General features: G+C 39.9%; 1 pseudogene; it reads left to right on the top strand.

The window, feature by feature from the left end:
• Positions 1-18,697: 18,697 nt before the first annotated feature.
• LOC124342116 lies at positions 18,698-21,108 on the top strand (annotated as a pseudogene).
• The last annotated feature ends 2,100 nt before the right edge of the window (positions 21,109-23,208 follow it).

The following is a 23,208-nucleotide window of genomic DNA, read 5'->3' as shown; positions in this document are numbered from 1 at the left end:
TCTCGCAGCTACAATGGCCATAATAGCTCGGATCGAATAGTTCTTAACCACCGGGGCGTAGGTTTCCGTGTAGTCCAAGCCGTACACTTGTGAGTAGCCCTTGATGACGAAGCGGGCTTTGTATCTCGGTGCCGTGGTCTTGAATCCCGGCTTAAATTTCATGACCCATTTTCCTTCAATTGCCTTGCGGCCGGCAGGAAGCTGACACAGAGTCCACGTGGAGTTTCGAATTAGAGAGTCATACTCTTCGGCAATCGCCGGAATCCAGAACTTGGCATCTTCGCAGGTAATGGCTTCAAGGTAGCTACATGGTTCCGTTGGTTTGGACATTTCGGGCTGGTGTTCAGCAGGCATACCGTAAAGGATGGCTTGTTTAGCTAGCGATTCCATGTAGATGCGGTATTTGTCGGAGTATTTGGGCTTGCGACTTGATTGGCGTGTCTGTTGAGTGTTCCGGCGAGTGATTGCGTCTTCAACTTCAACGGGCTCACAATTGGGGATGATGGCATCGTCTTGAATTGCATGGTCCGTCGCGAGATCCTGGTGAGCAATGCTGACGGGAGGAATGAAAGAACTTCCAAAATCCTGTTCGTCATCTGGGACATCCTGGCTGTTTATTGAAGATGGCAAATCCGTCACCATGTCACCTTGCGGGATTGTTCCGTCAACGCCTTGATTGTCATCATCAGCAGTAAGAGGTACTGTTGTGTCTTGATGGCCATCGACGACAGTGGGGGTGGCAATGGAAGTACCCGAATCGTGCTTGTCATTTATAATGTCTAATTCATTCTGTGGGAGAGAAAAAAGATATTATGTCTGCGTGATGCCAGAAAAATAGTTTTGAATATTTATTTTTTTTTACGGTTAGAATGGGCAGATCCTTCGTCATGTCTCGATACAGTATCGTTTCATCAATCTTCACGTCTTTGCTGATGAGCACTTTTCGGGTTTCAGGAATGTATACTCGAGATGCATTCTGGTTGATACAGCGCCCAACAAAAACTCCTTCTAAGCTGCGTGCTTTTAGTTTTGATGATGGTGTCGGGTCTCGTATGAAGGCTCTAGATCCGAAAATGCGAATGGCCGACACATCAGGTTGCCTGTTGTTCCAGAGAGCGTAAGGAGTTGTCTCATTGGTTCTCGAGAGAACTCTGTTCCGAATGTAAACTGAATATGAAATTGCTTCTCCCCACAATGATGGTGGTAGGCCACTGGATATCAGCATGGCTGTTGAGTAGAGTTCTGTTAACCCGTTCTGCTGTCCCGTTTTGAGCAGGAGTGTGTGGGGCACTGGTCTCGTGACGGACACCAGCTTCGGTGAGAAATTTATCGGCTTCGTGGTTGTCGTATTCTGCTCGTCCGTTGTCGGTTCTGAGCGTCAACATGTAGAACCCTGTCTCATTGAGGAGCATGGCATGGTAGAGCCGGATGAATGCAGGTACTTCGTTCTTTCTTTTCATGAAGTAAATCGTGAGGAAGCCGCTGAAATCATCCTTGAATGATACAAAATAACGAGCTCCTCCCAGGCTTGAGGTGGCAATCGGCCCCCAGACGTCAGAATGCGTAAGTTCTCCTATTCTGCTGGCTCTGTGTCGACCAATTTTAAGTGGAAGGCGGGTGAACTTGGCCAGTTCACAGCCAGAGCAGAGTGTTTCCGGAATTTCGCATTCACCTGCGATGTTGAGACCAGCCACTAGGTCTTGGCGGATCATCTTGACAAGAGTGTGGTAACCGATGTGCCCAAGGCGTTGGTGCCAAGTGATGAGAGAGGCCCGGATGTCAGCACCAAGTGCGGTGTCTTGAAAGAGATCGGAGCAAACATGAGCGTAGATGGTCTCGGTTGTTTGAAGTTCCGGCTGGAAATCGAGTTGATATAGCGTATCATCTTTTCTTTCACCAGTTAGGATCACTTCCTCATCCCTCATGAATGAGACCTTTAGAATGAAATGAAGGTGTGTTAGTTGCCATACATAAGCATGTATATATTGAGAGATATATGGATTCTACCTTGTTGTTTTCGAAGCATGCCTTTAGTCCGTTAGCCGTTGCGGCTCCTATCGAAAAAAGGTTGACCCCGAGGCCAGCTACATAGAGTACATCCTGCAGAATTCTAGGAGTGGTAACTCCATTCACTTTGACTGCGATATTGATGCTTCCAACGCCTAGGACATCTAGTTTTGCGTTCCCAATTCCTGGAAGAGACACCACAATAATAATTTTTTGTTTTAAGAAATGCCATAAAATAAATAAATGAATTTATCTGTTACCAGAAACAGACCAGGTGCCAGTGTTAATTGGATTAAAAGTCGTGAAAAACCCTCTTTGATCGCACATGTGTTTAGTTGCGCCTGAGTCGGCGAAAAATGCAAAAATACTTCTAGGATCAAATCTTGATGATGAAAAAAGAGAGTTGTCAGTTCTTCCTTCTTCATTCTTGTCGTTTCCTCTGTTTCTTGTGTCGGGATAGCCGTGTTTTTTGTAGCACTCATTTTCAATGTGGCCTACAATCTTGCAGTAATTGCATCGCGGACGCTTGTCTTGATTAGCACCATATTGTCCTCTTGTTTGTTTGTCCACAAAGCCTCCTCGAACGCCTCTTCCGCGTCCACGATAACCACCGCGGCCAAATCCTCCCCTTGATCCACTGTTGGCAGAAAAGGCTCCTTCAGTACTGCGTTCTTTCTTCTGGTACGACTTTATTACGTTTTCTTCAGTTAACAGTCGTTGGAGGAGGTGGTCAATAGTACGGTCTTGCGCTGGAACGCTTGCCCATACGGATCTCACGATGCGGAAAGTTTCCGGGAGAGAGGTCAAGGCTTTGGACACGATCTGAATTTCAGATAGAGGTTGATCCCTCTCTCTCAGTTTGTCGGCGGTGATCGACAGCTTTTGAATGTAGGTCCTCATATCATCTCCTAATCGAAGTGATAAAAGATCGAGGAGGTCAATAAATGAAAAAAAAAAAATTAGGCTGACTGAGTATGTGTTACCATCGGTATATGAATAATCATAGTAGTTTTGCCATAGCACGTGTAAGTGCTCTTCAGTTTGTAGGTGGTACTGCTGGTGTAGTCTGGTCCACATCTGTGCTGAACTTGTGCACGTGTACAGATTCTCTTTCATCTCCTTTGATGTGGTTGCCATTATGCAATTTCTAGCCAGTACATCTTTACGCGTCCATTGTTTTATTTCTGCTTCGTTTGTGATTTCTCCTTCATCATCAAATTCCTGTGAGAGGAAATAAAATATATTAATTAATAATCTGCGAATAATTGTCATGAGACTGTGCAGTGAGCGTAAATCAACTGCATGTGCAGTGTGAAGCGTTAGGGCTGTTTTCAATAAAAAGGATTGTACTCTCTTGAATATGCACGTGTAAATTGACTGGGATGTGGCTTGTCAAGTTTTAGTGTCCCATGATCAGGATTTGTTCTCAAGGCCTTTTTTTTTTTTTTTTTAATGAACGTGATATAAGAGATTCACATTTGTGTTGTGCGTGGGCACTGTAACAATACAAAGGAGTGAAGACTTTGAACAGTGTGGAAAAATCATGGTATGCGACACCCAACCAAAAAAAAAAATTCCACTGCGTAATGTGTCTGGGCATTGCACCACAAAGAAAGGTTCAACTTTCAACAGATAAATGTAGTCGGTGACTGAGAAAGAGATAGTGAGTTTAATTTAGCTGGACAGTGTCTGCGTTACCTCTTCAGGAAGTACTTCTGTTCCTGTAACAACTTGATCGATTTCCATTCCTTGGAAACTGAGGTGCAGTTGGTAGTTCCATTCTCTATGGTTGGTTCCGTCAAATTTGGGCACATGTGCGACAGCCCTCATGGATCCAATTTCGTTCCCAGCGTGTTCGGCCATACTAATTGTTGAATATGCACAGCAGTTTGTGTTCTGGGCCCATAACCTGTAGTGATTTGTGATTCAGATATACCATATTAGTGACACGAACACAAATCAATGCATAGAACGTATATTAACTTAGGATCAATATCACGGCAAGTAGAGAACAGAACATAGAAAACATATAATTTGTCTTAACCTTCTAGAGAGTACCTGACACGTTGATTCCAAAAGAGAAGAGAAAGAGGCAAGAGTAGTCTAGCAGACGACCAAGAGTTTTGACGGGAGAGGGAGTGGGTTTTGGCAACAGCGGATTAGTTTCAGCAACTGGCGCTTGGATTGATAAAACACAACACGATAATACTAAATCAAATACAGTTTTGCGACCTACTATAAGCGCGCTTTGATCCATGACTAACTAACTCAATTTTATGTAGAGTTCTGGTCGACCTAATCTTTCGAAAATGAAAAGTCGATTTTTGTTTGGTTTCAAAAAAGGAGGTGGGTAAAAAAGCTTTCCAAATTTGTTTCCTTTTCATAAAAGGTACTCATCACATGAACAATACCAACCAAAACAAATTATGTAAATATATGTTCACTTTTCAGGTTTATGATATTTGTCTCCCGTTCCCCACAATATTCTCTGTGAAACTCAGTTCTACGTCAACCTCTGACCATGGAAGATCCAAAAGATTTTGATTATATTGGCAATGCTATCCTGTATGGATTCATAATATAAAAGTGTGATGCCTTTTATATTTATTCAGGCACTAGGACTGATGGTACGCTTCATTTTTAATTATTTTTCCCGTGTTTGCACTGTCCCTGTGTATCTTTTTAAATCCTTGTCACATTTATTTTATTCTAGAAACCTATGTTGTTTCTGTTGATATTGATGATGTGGCTGATGGGCATCATGATGTTCCCTGCCAAAATCCAAACGAGCAGTCTTACATTGAGAGCATCCAACAACTAATCAACTCCTCACAAGCCAATCAAGAACCACACTCTGCAAGAGATGATGGTGACAATGAAGCTAGAGCTGAATATACTCTGGACGTTACAGAGACCGCTTGCTCGACTGCAACAGAAACGGCGTCCAAGGAAGAAGAAGTGATCGGCAATTTTTCAGTTGACAACGATGCAGTCGACACGGATGATGATATTTGGTCAGGCAAACGATCTCAAGAACGAAAAAAAATTTACTTCGTTGCTTCTGTGCGGTTTTTGGAAATCATAAAAGACCGTTGGGAGGTAGTAAGTGATAAAAAAATAAAGAGACGAGTGCTATTCTTTTCGATTGCAGCTGAATTAAGGCGAAAAGGTGTTAATATTAGCCGAAAACCAGATATAGCCTGGGTGAAAGCCTATGGCCGATGGAATACTAAAAAAGTCTTGTAAGACTTACACTGATTCAATATCGATCTCACAAATGGTGCAAAAGGAAGGCAACTTTACAAAGGACAGGTAAATGGTTGTGATCGTGCTTAATTTTGTAACTAACTTTTGTCTGTTTCCTAAATGCATCTCATTGTTCCAATCATCCGTCCCTTGAACCTTCCACTGCTTTTTTCCTTGTATACCTTCCACTTCCCTGCACCATTTGCCTGCCCTTTGTACACTTGCTTTCCATTTGCACCGTTTGTTTCCTGACTCGATTGTATCTTTTGTTTTTGGTCCCAGTGGTAAATGGTAATGAAGTCAAAATGAACAGTGATTAGTTTGTATTATATTAATCTATTTTATTATATCTGATTATGATGGACAATAGTCAAACGTGTTTGCAGTGAATTGATTTTTAAAAAATTCCCAGAGTTTTTAACTCTTACGTTCCTTCATCAGCAATTTCCCTTTCTATTGCTTTTATGTTGATTTTTAAGTTTTCTGGAACAAGGGGCCTGTCATCCCAAGTGCAATCGGGTCCCCATAATCTCTTGCTACACGTCTACGACAAAAGCTTATCCCATGAATATATTTTTAATTGCATTTTGATCCATAAAGCTTTGTGGGGGTATTTATTCAAATTTTAATAATTAAGTAATAAACCTTTAAACTGTATTGTTTGTATCAGGTCAGGATTATCACAACCATATATATAGCACCAAATAGATGCTCATATGTTGATATGCTGCTGGACTGGTCATTTTGTTCCAAGATTTAATGAATAACGGTTCTCTACAGAGGAAAAAGGCGTTTGAATTAACTAATTATAGTTTTCCTATTAAAACTTGCAAAACCTGAAGAGAAGTTATCTCCTCCCTCTTTCCATAAAAACAAGGGAGAAATGCACAATGGAACAATGGAACAATCACCAAGTACTGTGACAATTAACGCAAGTGTAAGATGTATCATCGAAGATCCTGAAAGTCATCATAGAAGTAAACTCATATTTTTTACCCACCCACTATTTTTTAGTTCACGATCAACAAGAGCTGCGAACAATCAAAATGGCCAAAGTTTCCTCTCATGACGATGTCATGGACATGTTTAAAAAAGCACTGCCCAGAGAGTTTTCCAGTGACATTGCAAGGGGATAGGAATTCGTGAAGTCAAACAATAATGACTGAAGGTACATTTCTTTGATTTGATTTCTAGAATCATAATGACTGTCTAGTATGTTTTTTTTGCTTCGAATAACATCTCACTATTTAGGACTGAACCACATTTTGTCGTCGGCAAGGGATTTTATTATGGTTTTTAATTATCTTCAATCACTCGAGTATATTCGGTGCTCACGACACACACAAAAATATTTAAAAAAGTTTGTTTTCAATTATAAATTATCAAATAACTTTTCATTCCTTAAACCCTATCCTTTCAAATTCCCCATGTGTATTTCTGTTTCCTTTAAGTTACTCTGACGTCAGATTTTTTTTTGTATGATAGGTACTGAAAACAACAACAAGCAACCAATAATGAGAAGAAAATAAATATACTTATGTTGTCCTGGCACTACAAATGTTTCTACTCAAATATATTTGTTGGTTGTAATTGAACCATGATGTGTATTTTCTTTACGATTTAAAGTTCTGAATGCCGCATAGCTAACCCCCCAATCTATATTGTACTATTAACTATATTGTCTAACAGAGTCTGTTTATTGGATTTGAACAAAATAAAATTTTACGATCTATGATTCACTGCTCTGAATGCTAACCCTAAAGCTACTAACATTAAGGCAAATAAGGGTCCAACCATAGACTGTTTAAATCATAAAACTTACATGATTTTTTAGAAAATTTAGTTTTATGCGGGGATCAAGAATGGAAGAAATACCATTAACAGTGTTCAATACTTGATTGAAATATTGCGATATGTTATTGATAATATCATTTGCAACATTACTGAGAATAGATAATTTTCCGCCAACCTTTTTTAACTCCAAGAAAAATATTTAAATTTGTAGTGGTCATTTATTCTATAAATAAATAACATGGATACCTTCATTAAACCTATACAAATAGTTGTAATGCAGTAAGACTGATAGAAACATATTTTATTGCGAAAGCCAAATTGTTGCTACATATAAGGGCTTGAAAAGGCGCATTAATTCGTTTATTTTTACCAAATTTAACCAAAGTTATTATACAAAGACTTATAGCAGGAAAATTAATTACATACTTGGCAATCCTAGCCGATTTGTACCAAGGCCAAGGAGCTTACATATTAGCTTTAGCAGAAACGAAGTCCTGGATGGCAATTTGAACAGTTTCTTAGAATTAAATTATTTTTGGGAAGGTGCTCCTATGGATTTAACTGTTAATCGAACGCGATCAATCACAGACTTAGGATCTAAGTCTCATCGTCTGATAAATCACTGTCTTGCGTTCCCCAACCATCTTCTTGCATGTCTCGAAATTGTTCAGAATACCAATAAAAATCTTTGTATTCAATTCCAGCTACGGATCTAAGGCCTTAAGGCCTCTCTGAGTAGCAAAATTAATGACATGGCAGTCCAGTAAATGCTATTTCTTGCTAAAATTAGAAATGTTCTTAGCTAGTTCATTTTTCATTTTTAAATTTGAGGAAGCATTATCCGCATATATACAAAAAAGCTTGTTCTGAATTTCGAAATCACACAAAGTATTGTACACACGTCCTACTATATTTGTACTAGAGTGCGATTATCTCATTTCTAATGCATCAAGCAATATTTCCTTTGCTTAATTTTTTCATTTATCCAGTGGCAAGCAATCTCTAGAATTGGCTTTAAATTTTGGAAACGTTCATCAGTCACAAGTCAGGCAAACTTTTGTAATTGAGCGAAACATAGCGACCAATTTTGCTTTCCTTTCCCAGAACATCTGCATTATATGTTCAGTTAGAGTGTCTGCTTTAAACATCAATTTCTCGACCGCCAGATTGCTACGCTTCAAGAAATCGATAAATTCTTGTGACTCCATCAGTTTGAAAGACAGGTTTTGCGAAGAAACTAATTCTGGAAGAAAAACGATGAAACTAATGACTGTTTTTAACGAATCTGTATCCAAGACCTATACAAACAAAACATATATTAAAATTTTATAGTAGGAAGATCTAATTAGGATGATTTTATAAAATCAAATAATCTCATTCTAAATGTCAGTGTTTTGTTAAAACATGTCTGATCAGATTTGTTGTGCCATCTTTTATGCTGTGACTGTACATTTTCCCACATATTTCTGCATATGCGGACGAATCACAGTTTTCTAACTGACATGAATCAAATTTCACCAACGATTCAAGTCCAGTTTTGTTGTCTTTCACTTGGCGCTCTTTGATTTTGAAATACTTTCTTACAAAAGAAGACAATTCTCTGGGTTTGATTTTTGGTGTAAGACCTACACTAACCATAATAACCTATACTATGCACATTCAGAAGTTAACTAACGATTGGTACAGATTCTTTTCTATTCTGCGATGAACCCGTGGGTAGTCCGTCATTATTCACTTCGGTTGAAGTTATTAGTATAGAGGAATGGGTTACATTTGTATGAACCAAACCAAAAAAAAAGGAATGAAAAAAATCCGACCATGAAAATGTTTCTAGGGTGTTCACCCGTTCTTTTGCTAATAATTTGGAGGGGCCCGTAAATTTGCCAGCGGGTCGGAACACTATTCTTACCTTACTTTACCTTGTCACTTTCACATAAATATTTGCCTGTTCGAATCACCTCTTACTTTCGGGTTGGAACCTCTGCCCTAGTTTGTGTCTGTCAGAGTAAATCGTTTGCGGCTGTGTGTATGTGTGTGTCAGTGTTTAAATGAAGTGTTGTCCGAGATAATTTGTTGTTTCCTTCCTCATGTGTCACGGACCGACGAGCCAAACATCTACCACTACCAGTAGGAACGACCGTACGACCCACCGTAAATTCCGTGTTTTTTCATGGCTGCAACGATTGTAACTATTCTTTTACTATTATTAGAACTATCGGCGTGTTCCTTGAACAGTTAGCTGAAACAAAGAATATCAAGCCTTTCTCACACTATCAACTCGACATCGGCCATTCCGCCTAGACCAACAGTCCCAAGCGTAGAAGCCACCCCAACAGAAATTCTCCCAATTACCAAAACACCAAAGCGAATAGGAAGGTTACATTTTTAGAGACACTCATGATGTCGTAAGATCAGAATATTTTTGACGAAATCTATTCGCTGGAATCAAATAATCTACTCTCTGCTGGCAGTCATAAACTTGCCGTCTCAACCGCCCTAACATTAGTACAAGATGCAGTGCAAAAAATATCGTCTGCTATACCCGCCATTCTGACCAGAGCGGATTCTACTTCCGTCACCCGTTCTAGCTCCGGAGTACCAATATTTTCTTCTACCCCACGGTTAGGTTCTCTTCCTGTGGGTGGGTTAAAAAAAATGGGGATATTTTATTCCTCACGCAACTGCTACCCTTCTGTCAGGAATATCTTTTCCGTCCGCCTCAAACAGCAACCATAATCAGTTGGATAATAATCGTTGTACCCTCCAATCCCCAGCTACCCAACAGGCAACGTTTCGCTGGATGGTTCCAAAGTTTAGAGTCGTCTTCACCACCCGTAGTTGTTACGACCACGCCAGGATCGGTCATTCCTCCGACACGTTTGTGATCGAGATACTTCCGGTCCCTACGACGATTGGATTGTCCATCTACAAGCGTCACTAGAATTGGGAGAATATGGTTAGATTAGGAAGCTATAACTAATGTGCTCAAAACTTTACGGGGAGGCAGCTGAATAGTTTGATACTTTAAAACTCGAAAATTCCTTTAGGGCCTGGACGTAAACCGAGATAAATTCTCGACTAATGAAACTATTTCACTCCACGAAGACTAGGTTTCAAAGAACCGTAGAGTTCCACAACATGAATAGGGAACCAGAGGAAGATATGAGGAGCTGGTACGCTAATAGAATGAAAAAATTATTCTATCTATTAAAAAAAACTTACATAGCATTTAGTATATGATAAGGATAATAATAAAAATTAGGAAAGGAGAATACTTTCTACAAAAATCTGTTTTTTTCTGTTTATCACATATCCTACCATCCCCAAAAGCCAAGTTTTCCCCCCATAAAAGCGTGTTAAGCGTATTAAAAGGCTGGTATCTGTATAAGTGCTCCTTCGCTGTCGCAATGCAGACCAAAGTAAACGTGTTTTTCCCTGTTTGTTTGGAAGTTTTTGGGGCAGAACTGATATCCAAATTTCTCTATTACAGGACCCGTGAGTGTATTACATGCGCTACGATTCCATTATTTCATTATTTTTGTTATGTGTCGTATAATTAATAATAAGTTTATTTTTTTAGGGGGGGATGCACAATGCATCCTTGAGCTGGATTTCTTACCAGTTCCTCAGAGATCAAGTTCGTTTGCCTATATTGGTGGAGCGAACGACTTTGATGCAAAGAATACACAGAAGTATACTGAAATTCTTTATATCAAGCTTCAGATAGTTGACTTACAACAAAATGTCACACTTTGCATGGCACACACTGCATTCCATCTCCAGAGTCTCCAAAAGCTTTGGCTCCTTTTTATAATTTAAACGACACTGGAAAAAAGGCAAACGGGTTCAAAGAAAATATACTACGACTAACCGTCCACCAGTCGGGGCTTCCGAGGCTTCACATTAGGAATAATGAAGGAATAAAATTCTGGAAATTAAAATCGAGTGAATTTTTTGAAGGAAAAATATTGAAGTATAGTGTCCTTTTCTATGCTTTCGTAGTCGTCGTATTAATCGTCATCTAAATTTTTCCTCAAACCGACTTTTAGAAGGAAAAAACACAAACAAGAAAAAAAAGAGTTCGAAGAAGTGAAGGAAAGAAGTTCTACAGACAGTAAAAAGGACATCATTTTCGGTAAAAAAATAATTCTGAGAGGCGTTCCTCATATTCAGTTACTGTCAGCTGCAAAACTGTATTGGCTGGCTAACTGTACTGTACTGTATTGGCAAAAAAGTTAAACTATCCCAAAAATAAGCTTTGTAAAGGGTAAAGGGTAAAGGATAGATTTATCTCAACATTTCCTTATATCGACTTAACATTTGCTTTAAATTTTTTTCAGAGAGCCAAGAAATACCTATTTCTCTGATCAGTTTAAGATGCCCTAGAGATATGAAAGGGACTATGAGGTCAGGAAAGGCCAGACGAAGAATCAATTTCTATTAAAGTGAAACCAAATTTGAAACACCCGAGTATGCAACGAAACGTTACCGTTTAGAAAGTCTTACAATGATGTCTTGTCTTACACCTTTGAATTGAGCTTTATATCATCTAGTCTTTGGTATGCTTGTGATGCCATCTAATTTGCGAAATTTTGTCTGGTTTTATTAATCCGTTTTAAAATACGTGAACTTAAAACCTTCTCTGTACACAAGAATGAGAGTAGTACCCTCAGGGATAACCATGGGTTTTCTCCAAATTTAGAGGGTAGCATTTACCTAATAAATTTATGAACATCGTCAGTTTCCTCATTACAAATTACCTCTATTAAAATGCATGGTGATACTATCGTTTCTTTAAATGAAGTTAAATCTTGTTCTCTCTCAGTTACAAAGGCATTACGGGGGGAGGGACTTAAATAGAAGGGTTACTCTCATTTTTGAAACAGGTTTGAAAGAAAAAATACATACAGTACTTACCTAAAGTTTCCAGATTGCTGATAGCAGCTAACGGGAAAAAGCACTTTTCTTTCACCAAAATTCAAATTTTCATCCTACAATTTCTACAATATTTTTTCATCCTGAATTTTGGACTTGCTATCCTTAAGCTAAGTTTTATTTGATATATCTTCCGGAGTAGATGGAAATGTTTCCGGGCAGCCAAGAGGGTCATTAGTATATGGGGCTACTTAGGCTCTCTTGTACGGGACGGAAAATCAGGTAATGAGGGCGCATTAAGGCTTAAAAATTGAACATCGGTAACTTACCCGACCTATCTTTTTTTCACCTCATTCAAACAGAATAAATGGATATAAATGTCTTGGGCTTGATATAAAAATAATAAGTAATGGGACTGCTACAGATAACAAACTGCGACTACACGTAGAAGAACTGAATCTCTCCCCACAAGACTTCTTGATTGGAATCCTGTAGACAACAATGAAGACGATTATTTGGACGCTTACACCTCTGGAAACAAAATCTGTAACAATAGTAAACCTATTCAAACGTATAGCAGTATCATGAAGTAATAAAATTAATTGATAATTTCTAGGACAGAAATAGGTTCTCATCCATGAAATTAATTTGTCTTGTGGAAGCTATTTTTTATCAAAGACATGCATCCTCTGAGTGTAATCGAGTTTAATCGAGCATAATTGACCCACGCATCGAGTTCCAAAGCCAAGAAATAGTATCGCAGGGGACTCTGCCAGAAAAGTATGGGGGGCAAAGGCAAAACTTGTGGCTGGGCTTTTTCGAGCAGTATTGCTTTAACTACTGACTGATGGAAATCATTAACAAATTTCAGGACAACATAAGCAAATTCCAGTTAAATGACTATAACTGCTCATTTTTCTTAATGAGAAGCTCAAATTTAGAAAACAAACAATTCTGAGCCGAAGACGTCCCTGGTAGAGGAGATCTTTCCGGCCACAGAAACGCCTTTCTCTGGTTTATCCGTCTGGCAATTCTCTCAAGATGTATCTTCAAATGGGTTACCTTTTCCATAATCAGTGTTCGAAAATTTAAGAGAAGCAGTCAACAAAATCAAAAGTAAATAAATTTAACAGTTAATATGTTATCAAATATTAATCTAACTTTTCATTATAGGAAAATACTAGATTTCCTAAAAGAAAAAACCCAACTGGAATACGAAATACACATCGTACAGGAAGTTGGACATAATGGCTCCATTTTAGCGAACTTTTCCGATTGCCACAACCATCTCAACAACGGAGAAAAAGGAATCCATGTATCATCGAGCAATATAGCCATACAAGTCAGCCATGTATCTGAAAATGACTGTTTAATTGATATCATAATAATCATCTTCGCTTTGACTGGAATCTTCTGATTCACTGCTATCGTGTCGTCTTGTTCTGTATGTGACATTTTCTAGCTCAGGGTCCTAGAATTTACATCAGAAATTAAATGTTGGAGTGTCATTATCCTCGCAAAAAGTTAGCAAAAATAATTAGCATTTTTACCGATCTCATCCGCTCGAAATAATGGGTCAATAAAACAGTGATCTCTTCGGACATGACCATCCACTTCAATCCGTCTTCTTCAAGATCCTGCTTGTCGGGATGATAACGCTGCCTTGTACCGAGATCGCATTAAAGGCTCCGTTGACTTGGTTCCTCGCTTCGGCAGATGTTTGTCGTAGATGAGATTAAACAGCTCCTGGGCCAATATCTGGGATGCTTCTTTCAGTTCATCCAGGGCTTGTTTCAATTCGATACGAATAGTTTCCTTCTGTGTTCTTTCGTCCATGTGGTGGCTTGGCGGTGAATTCGGCTCGTTGCGGTCAGCTCTCGCAGTACATCGTGGTAAATGTTGAAGATAATTAGTTTTACTTCTTTTACTTATTATGAAGCCTACCAGGCAATATTTACACTTTGCCTTCTAGAATTGAAATAAAGATAATTGGAAATGCAGAAAAAGTATGAAAGAATGCAATACAAAAACTTACGACTTTCGGTTTTTCTCCTGGCTCTTCAACTATTCTTGGGGGATAAAACCACTCTTGAACTTTCCAACGAATTCGAGCCTTCTCGGCAGCCTCCAGAATTTTTCCAATTTCCTTCTTTTTCGGAGCCATCCGAGAAAGGTGAACTGGATGAATTAAAGATAAGGCTGAATAGCTAAAGAAAATTTTAAGCTTATTTTGACTTTGACTAGGTTTACGATTCTACCACTAGAGGGCCTCTAGTGGTAGAATTTGTTTTCCCTGAGAGATTTTTTAAATTCTTATTTCAAAATTAAGTAGATAATGTGTTTGTATTTTGTTTACTTCAGTCCATGTGAATCGGTGACGAAACTTCTTCTTCCACTCTAGCAAAAATATCCTCAAATATCGTGTACCTTGGTGGACTTGCAGTTATTGGAGGTTGCATAGTCGGTGGAGAAGAAGTCGGTGGTTCCTGTCTTTTCTTCTGTTGGCCTCTCCCTCTCTTGGTAGGTTGGATTGCAGGCGGAGAAGTAATTCGTGGTTCTTCTTTTTTCTTTGGTCTGCCTCTGCCTTTCTTAATGGCTGACTGGCTGGACGGTTGGATTGGCACTACTGGTGTGCAAAATGTTGCAGAGAGGAGAACTGTATGGCTATCGTGAATCTACAGGCTTTCTTTCGGGTTCGCAGCCAACCATTGATGATTGAACCTTCTTACCGGAATGTCTGAAGGTAAGTTATATTCAATTTTAACAAATAATAACAATTAATTCTAATTTTCCTAAAGAAGCAATAAGTTGTATGTTCCGTAACGTAAACAACCGTAAAAGGCAAATCCGTTCGACAAGAAATGCTAAAAAACCGTGTTGAGGAAACTGATGAAGATGTCAGTGGCGCTGATCTCTCTACCAACGGCTGTGAAAGTGAAAAAAAAAAACTAGAAGAAGAGTTCAATGTTTTGAGAAAGCATTTCGTCTATTATAAACTCGTTACTAAGTTCAACTTTCTTTTTTTCCTGTTGTCCAAGCGAAATTTTTTTAGAAGGATTGATATGTTGTAATTGACACATATTGACCGATAAGCCATGTTCCATACCGGTACGTAAAATGGAAAAAAAAGTATTTCAGCTTCCACGGTACAAGACTTGGCCATTTGCCAGTCTCTTTTTGAAAAAAATGTAAGTGTTTTTGATCACTTTCAAAAAATTCAGAATGTTGTAATATTGTTAATCTATTTTATTCTATTAACTAAAAATATATTACCAAGAAAAGAGTAAAGTGCAACAGATTGTGGATCAGAATGGTGTAGCTGTAACTTTACCCGTTGCTTCTCAGTCGGTCGTATTTACTTCTTGTTGTATAATAAATTTTTGTTTCGTCAACTTGCGAATTTCCTGCCGTTTGCAAGGCTGTTGTGCCCAACGATCCAATAAGACATGAAAAAACAGAACCTAATCTCTCGTCATAAAAATGTGTCCAACAACCCATCCAGCAAACGGATCAGATGATCTACGTCCAGTAAACAGAGGAACAATTGTTTGGGATAATTCTATCGGTAAACCCTCATCGGTTGCAGATAATAAGATATTTTACACTTCAATCACAGCTGAATATTGCTTGAAAAAAATGGTCTCTGGGAGTGTATTCAAGAGCAAGACAAAGCTTCTGATATGATATGAATTGTGTGGATATTTGGTCCATGCGTGAACACGGGACCTAATCTATCGCCAGCCGAAAAGGATAAAGTCCTCGAACTGCTGAACCAGCATCGTCGCCGCCTCCCTTCCGAAGAGCTAGGCAGAGCGTTGGGCATCCAGCACAATATCGATACTGGTAATTCCCTTCCAATCACTAGCCGCCCGTGTAGAATTTCACAGTTTGAAAGAAGGATAATCTCAGAAAAGGTGAATGAGATGCTAAAGAGTGGGGTAATTCAGCCATCCAATAGCCCGTGGTCATCACCTGTAGTTCTTGTAAAAAAGAAATCCGGTGAGTATACATTCTGTATTGATTATAGGAGGTTAAATGCTGTTTCTAAAAGGGATGTTTATCCGCTGCCACGGATAGACGATGTTTTTGATAGGCTCGCCGGTGCTAAATATTTTTCTACGTTAGATCTTGCTAATGGATACTGGCAGGTACCAGTTGCGGAGAAAGACCGCCAAAAAACAGCTTTTGTAACGCCCGATGGGCTATTTGAATTTAAAAGAATGCCGTTTGGCTTGGCAAATGCGCCGGCCACATTCCAGAGATGAATGGATCAGGTTTTAGGCTCAAATGGACGGCATGTCTCGTCTATTTGGATGACATTCTTGTTTTAGTAAAACTTTCGAAGAGCATCAGAGAAGGTTAAATTTAGTTTTGACGACCCTGGGCGAGGCTAATTTAGTTCTTAATATGAAAAAGTGTCTTTTTGCAGCAGATGAAGTTAATCATTTAGGTCACATAGTCAAAGCAGATGGAATAAGGCCGGACCCAGAGAAAGTATGTGCCTTGGAGAAGATTGAAGTAAATTCGGTGAAGACACTAAGGGCATTCCTGGGCCTTGCGTCATACTACCGAAAATTCATCCCGGTGTTTTCACATTTGACTGCGCCACACGTGACCCTGCTGAAAAAGAACGCGAAGTGGATGAGAAGGGGTGAGAAGCAAAAGAAAGCCGTTCGTGCCCTTGTCCTCTATTATCGGAAGAACCGGTGTTGGTGCATTTTGACGAAAGCCTTCCGACGGAGATCCATACAGACGCAAGTAATTTTGGATTAGGAGCCGTCCTTGCTCAAAAAGTGGACGGATAGGTAAAACTGGTTGCTTTTCTTAGTAGAGTGTTGCCTGACGCTGAATAAAGGTATCATTAAAATGAGCTGGAATGCTTGGCCTTAGTATGGGCATTGAAACAATTTCGGTGTTATGTATATGGGCGACCTTTTACCGTCCGTACAGACAACTCTGCAGTTAAATGGTTGTTGGACAAGAAAGAGTTGTCGGGAAAATTTTCAAGGTGGATTTTGAGCATTCAAGAATACGATTTTAAAATTGAACATGTAGAGGGGTGTCGGTAATCTGCATGACGCATGACGCATGACGGTATTCTGCATGAATTCATGCATGACTGCTCAAAAATTTTTAAAACCATTCATGCAGATTACCATCTTGCGATAGCTACCTTTTTTATGTAAAAATAACTCCTATTTCACGTTATTTAATAGAAATAACTAATTTAAATGACTACCGACTACCGTGTTGACAAATTAGAATGGCCGTTTTGGGCCTATTGGCAGCACACATAACGAGCTAGTAAAGCCGGTGCAACCCGTGCTTAATACACAGGTGTCACACAAGCCCCCCCCCCCGTCTGTCTTAAGTCATTACATTAACTCCGTAAGCTTTTGAGCGAGTTTTTAAGTGAAATTTTTCAAAATTATTATGTTTTGAAAATTCAGTTTTCAAACTGACTTAACCGAGATTCGAACCTCGATCCATTACATGGCAGTCCAGATTGCTAACCATTAGACTGCCGTTGACATTTGTAGTTAAAGGAAATGCATGAGCCGTACGGTAGCTAGCCATCGATTAACTAAGACATTGAGTAATGTAATGCAACATGTGACATCATGATATAGAAGTGACTGGTACAGTTGTCTTTGTAAAATAAAATTTCATATTTTCTTAATTTCAATTATTTTCAAATTTCTATTTTAACTTTTCCGAGTTTCAAACCTCTGACCTTTAGCATTATAGCCCGGGCTTCTGACCATTAGACCACGATTGATATGATGGTTACGGGGGAAACTTGGGCCCGTATAGTATAGCCCAGGTAAACCCTCCTTTCACTCACCCCTCTCCCAAGGGTGCGCGCAGTCCCCTCCGCCCGACCATTCGTGTAAATAGAACAAAAACATTAATAACTGGCGTTTCCTTTATCAGTTATGCAAAAACTGTTATGCAGTTTATCCTGTTATTAGGGCTGTAATGCAAGCAGATTCATGCATGAATTCATGCAGAATACCGTCATGCGTCATGCGTCATGCGTCATGCAGATTACCGACACCCCATGTAGAGTAGAAGGTAAAAACAATGTGGTCGCAGATGCTCTCTCGAGGAATCTTGGCGGAAAAGAGGGATGCCGGAAATCCTTGACAGAACATCGCGTGAGCTGTGTATTAAAATCTGATGGTTACACAGCCAAAGAACTTGCATTTTTGCAGCAAGTGGGCCAAGAATTACGTCCAATTACTAACCGAATCCTAACTAACAAAAAAGACCCTGATTTTGCTTTAAGAAAAGGGGTTGTCTATAAAAAGAGTAAAAGTAATCCGGATAGGAAATTGCTTTTGATGGTCCCTTCAATTTTACGTAGAGATTTAATAAGTAAATGTCATGACGAGCCGCAGTCCAATCATTTTGGGATAGAAAAACTTTGGCTCGAGTAGTAGAAAATTATTGGTGGCCACGGATGGAGTCGAGTGTGCGCGCATATGTGTTATCATGCATCCATTTTCAATTTCATAATGTTTCTCCTGGAGCCCCTGTTGGTTTTCTGAATCCCATCCCTCCACCTACTAGACCATTCGACACCATCGGAATCGATCATCAAGGCCCGTTGCTGGAAACTCCATCTGGGAATCGTCATATTCTGTTCGCGATCGATTATCTCACCAAATGCGGCGGTTGCTTTGCCAAGTACCGTCACGTGTCACGTGATAAAGCTGCTTAAGGAGATAATCAATCGACATGGAGTGCCAAGCCGAACTATTTCTGACCCTGGATGGCATTCACTAGCTGTGAGCTAGCCACGGAGCTGGGCAAATGGAAGATTCGACACGTCATCGCCACTGCGGAGCATCCCCAGACGAACGGATTGGTGGAGAGGCTGAACCGCACAGCCGCAAGAGCCATCGCTGGATTTATTTCGCCTGACCATCGAGATTGGGACGAGCGGCTGTCGGATGCTGTGTCCGCCATTAACTCTGCTAAGCAGTCAACTACGAAGCATTCGCCGTTTCAGCTTGTCTATGGACGACTCCCCAATAGACCGGATAACAATCTGTTCGAGTGGCCGGAAGATGGACCAGTGTCCAGGAGTATTTTTATAATTTTAAAATATTAAATATGAATTTTAAAATATTAAAAATGAATTTCAAAATTCATTAAAATAGAATAAACAAAAATAAGTAATAAAAAATACATTTTATTTGATTTTTTTGTGCGCAAATTTCAAAAAATGCGAATTTCAATCACAAATTAAACATATGAAAAATTGTCTAATCTACATGAATTAGGTATTAAACGATAGAGAATGAAATAAAGCTTAAATGAAATCAATTTCTTGCCTCATTGATTAATAATTTTATATGATTAAGAAAGAAAAACCCTTATTTTTGCTTTACCCCCGAGAGGCGAGGGGCCCACTAACTTAGCGAACCTGGCGGGGAATCTTGGGACCCTTTACTAACACTCACCGGTCTTGGGGATAGCCGAGAGTGTACCTTTCCTATTATATCGTGCTTATATACTGCATGAAGAATTCTGACACCAGCCCGTTACCCACCCATTATAGTGGTATGTATAAAACGCTAACGCACCGATCGATCACTGTGTCTGTATCCAGGTGCCTTACCAGTCACCAGTTGCTGATTCTTACCTTCTTCCATTCTGATCTGCAGACATCTATTTTTCATCGAGTTTTTCATTTTTTAAATTTTACTATTTAGTTTCAACCAAATACAGTTGCGCACCATAACAGTTAGGGATAAAAAAGAACAAACGTGTCGTGGAAGACTTTTGTCACTTTCGTAGCTTTTGCTTGCATGTGTGCCAACCATTTACCGAATCAGTATTGACGCATCGACAATTGGCATTTCTGCTTTTTTCAAATAATAACTGTTAATTCGTCCGACGCAGCAATGGCAAAGGTAAGAAATTTGAATTCTCATAACTGAAAATCTGTTCTTCCTATTTTTTTACTTTTGAATTTTAAAAGTTACTAAAATTGATTTATTTTTTCATTCGCTCACTTAAGCTTCCCGCTTGTTTGCTGCCGTTGGCGTTGACTGTCTTTATCAGTTGCTGGGCTTAACCAGAACCTGCCGTTGGATCTCACGCGTACATCCCGGATCAAGCCGGATCATTTTACGCTCCTGCCGCACAGTCCGAATCCCAACAAATTTATGTCCCAGTCACTGTTCCGCCATATGCTCCAGGACATACTTATGATGCCGAACCTTCATCTCGCTTCATCTGCTCCTCAGCCATCCTCATAAAGTCCTGCTATTAGTGTTCCAAAAAACCAGACAAGTGGAACAGACTCGTCGGCTCAAGATCCTTCGCTGATAGTCACCACGTTATCGGGTCGGGTTCGAGGCTTGACAGCCACTGCAGCCACTGGTAAGCAGGTGGATGTCTGGAACAGTATTCCGTTCGGCAAGCCGCCGTTGGGCGAACTTCGCTTCCGCGTCATCCGCTGCCGATGGACCCGTGGGACGGTATCCTGGACACTCGAAGCAAGTCCAACTCATGTTGGCAAACGATATACGACTTCTACGGCAACTTCACTCTACTATGTGGAACGCCAATACGGAACGAAGCGAGGACTGCCTCTACCTTAGCGTGACGGTGCTCCGGTCGAGGCCCTAGAACACCGCTGTTATGGTCTGGATATTTGGTGGAGGTTTTGTCGGCGGATCGTCAACGCTTGACGTTTACGACCCAAAGATTCTCGTCTCCGAGGAGAACATCATCTACGTGGCGCTTCAGTACCGGTTGGGTTCGATAGGATTTCTGAACTTGGACCAGCCGGGCACACCGGGCAACATGGGCATGCTGGATCAGGTGATGGCGCTCAAGTGGATTCATTCCAACATTGCTTTCTTCGGAGTTAATCCGAACAATTTCATGTTGTTCGGTCAGTCGGTTGGAGCGGCGAGTGCCTCCATGCATCTGCTGTCGCCAAATAGTAGGAACCTATTCAGTCAAGCTATTATGCAAAGCGGTTCGGCCACTGCTCCATGGGCTGTCGGCGAGAAGGAGCAGACAATCGCCGGCGGATTGAAACTCGCCAAGGCCGTCGGTTGCCTGTACAGCCGGACCAATCTCAGCATTACGCTGGATTGTTTGAAGACCATCAACGCTTCAACACTAATCAACAGCGAGATGAAATTAATAATCAAATTCAATTAATTTAATTGCTGGACCATAATCGTTTTGAAAATCATTGATGAATTTCCATTGGTCACCCTGGATTTCTCATTCGTGCCAATCATAGACTCGTCGTCTATGATTGGCCGTCCCTGGCGACTGGCATCTGGCAGCTTTAACAAGCGATTCGCCACTCAAAGAGACCATTTGGGGGGTTTTTGATTTAGCGGAAATCGTCGCTGGGGGTTCTAAAAATTAAGAAGTAGATGGGTTTTGTGCAAAATTTTTCGCTTAGTCGATTGGTGAAAACCGCAATCGCCTAGCTTTTGTAGTTTGGGAGATATAAAAAAAAACTGAGAGGGGGTAGCAAAAATTGAGACTTTTTTTCGGTTTTTGTGCAGCAGTTTTCTCGTCAACTGTTGCACCTAAAAATATTCTAATTATTTCAAAATTATAAGATACATTCTTCAAAACATTTTCATGTTTTTTCGATGCTTGGCTCAGAAGCCGAGCTATTAACGATTGAAATTTTGGAAAAAATTCATAAAAATTTCTTTGTTTTTCGGCCATGCCGGGCTTCATCCTATAAGCCACCTAGCGCTCGCGAAAACAACATTTCCCCCTCTTTGCCTTTAGGGTCTGTTGGGGTGGTCTCCCTCATGACGTCAGCAGCCTACACCTATCGAGAGGGGGTGGTCACCCCAACAGACCCTAAAGGCAAAGAAAAATGTCTTTGCTGCGGGTAATACTGGACATCTTTTTGGGGGGGAATAATTTACTGTAAGAGCAGTAGGCTATAAAAATATTCAAAATTTTGTTTGTAAAAAAAACAACATGTAGAATCGATATAGGGAAACACGATTTCAATTTTTTTTTAAATTTGTTAACAAATTTTAAGGCTTATAAAGCAAACGTCCCACCCCACCCGCCCTAATGTCCTCACTTACCCCTCAAAATAGGCACCTCCCACAAATTTTTAAAAACTTTAGTCGTCTCCTACGGGTAAACGGTTTACTATAAAATTAAATAAAAATTATGGGGGGTACCTTTACATGTTCAATACATAAAAATGTAAAAAAAAAAAATAAAATATGGTAATTAAATTGGGAGATATGGGAGTAACGAAAACCGTTCCGGCTTACTCCAGTCTCCCCAAATTATGTAAAAAAAACACCATCTTTACTTTTATTTGTGATTCAATACCAGTGTCTCCTATCTTTCGTAAAAGATAAGTTAAGATAAGATATTTTTGGTATCTTTTTGGTATCTTGTATCTTGTGTCAAATTCAGTTACAATAAAGTATTTTTAACTTTAGGGTATGAAAATAATGGTAACTTTTTCCCTAAAAGATAAGATACTTAAGATCCCATCTAGCGGTAGAAAAATGATTTACTTTGAGGGATGAATAATTAGAAAATTTTAAGGCCAAGGCTGTTCAGACTTTCAGAAGACCGAGAGCTGACAGATGACTCATCAGGAAGTTGCAGACTTTCAGACATGCTTTCAGCGAAGATGGCGAGTACCGATATATTGGCGCCACATCGTGAAACAGAATATATCGCCCGAAATATATCGGTTTTCGATATCGATACGATATTTTGAAATAATATATGAAAATTGCCCCTTCTAAGGCTTGAACCCATGCATTCATGATGCTTTAATCAGCTATTAAACGCGTTATCCACTCGGATACCATCTCGTTAACTAATTTAAAATAAAGAGACACTAAGTATCTATGAACATCATTGATTCATGGTTTATGAAGAAACAACAGCATTTTTGCCATTTCAGGGGACAATTTCGATCTCTTCGGAGAAATTAATTCTCCAGCCGCTGAAAAAGCTGCCTCTGAAGGAACCGAAGTAGCGGGAATACAAAAAAAAAATTTAATGATTGGGGAAAAGTTTTTGAAGATGCTGTGGTCAGCTTTGGAATGCCACCACTGCAAAGGATCGTCTTTTCGGTCTACATAGGCCATTTGTTTGTACTCACGAACAAGATTGAGACCATGAGCCCTCCCGTTGGTCGTTGGTTGCCTTGCGTTGGCATTTAGTTCGTTGACTCTTACATCGTGTTCACCCCACAATGAATCAAGGCTGCTAGAGGGTTCTCTTTGGCGTACCTCTTCCTCATGAGTCGCC

The sequence above is a fragment of the Daphnia pulicaria genome, chromosome 6 (assembly GCF_021234035.1).
Source record: "Daphnia pulicaria isolate SC F1-1A chromosome 6, SC_F0-13Bv2, whole genome shotgun sequence".
In the NCBI taxonomy this organism is placed as follows: Eukaryota; Metazoa; Arthropoda; class Branchiopoda; order Diplostraca; family Daphniidae; genus Daphnia; species Daphnia pulicaria.
This window is presented reverse-complemented; position numbering and strand designations above follow the sequence as displayed.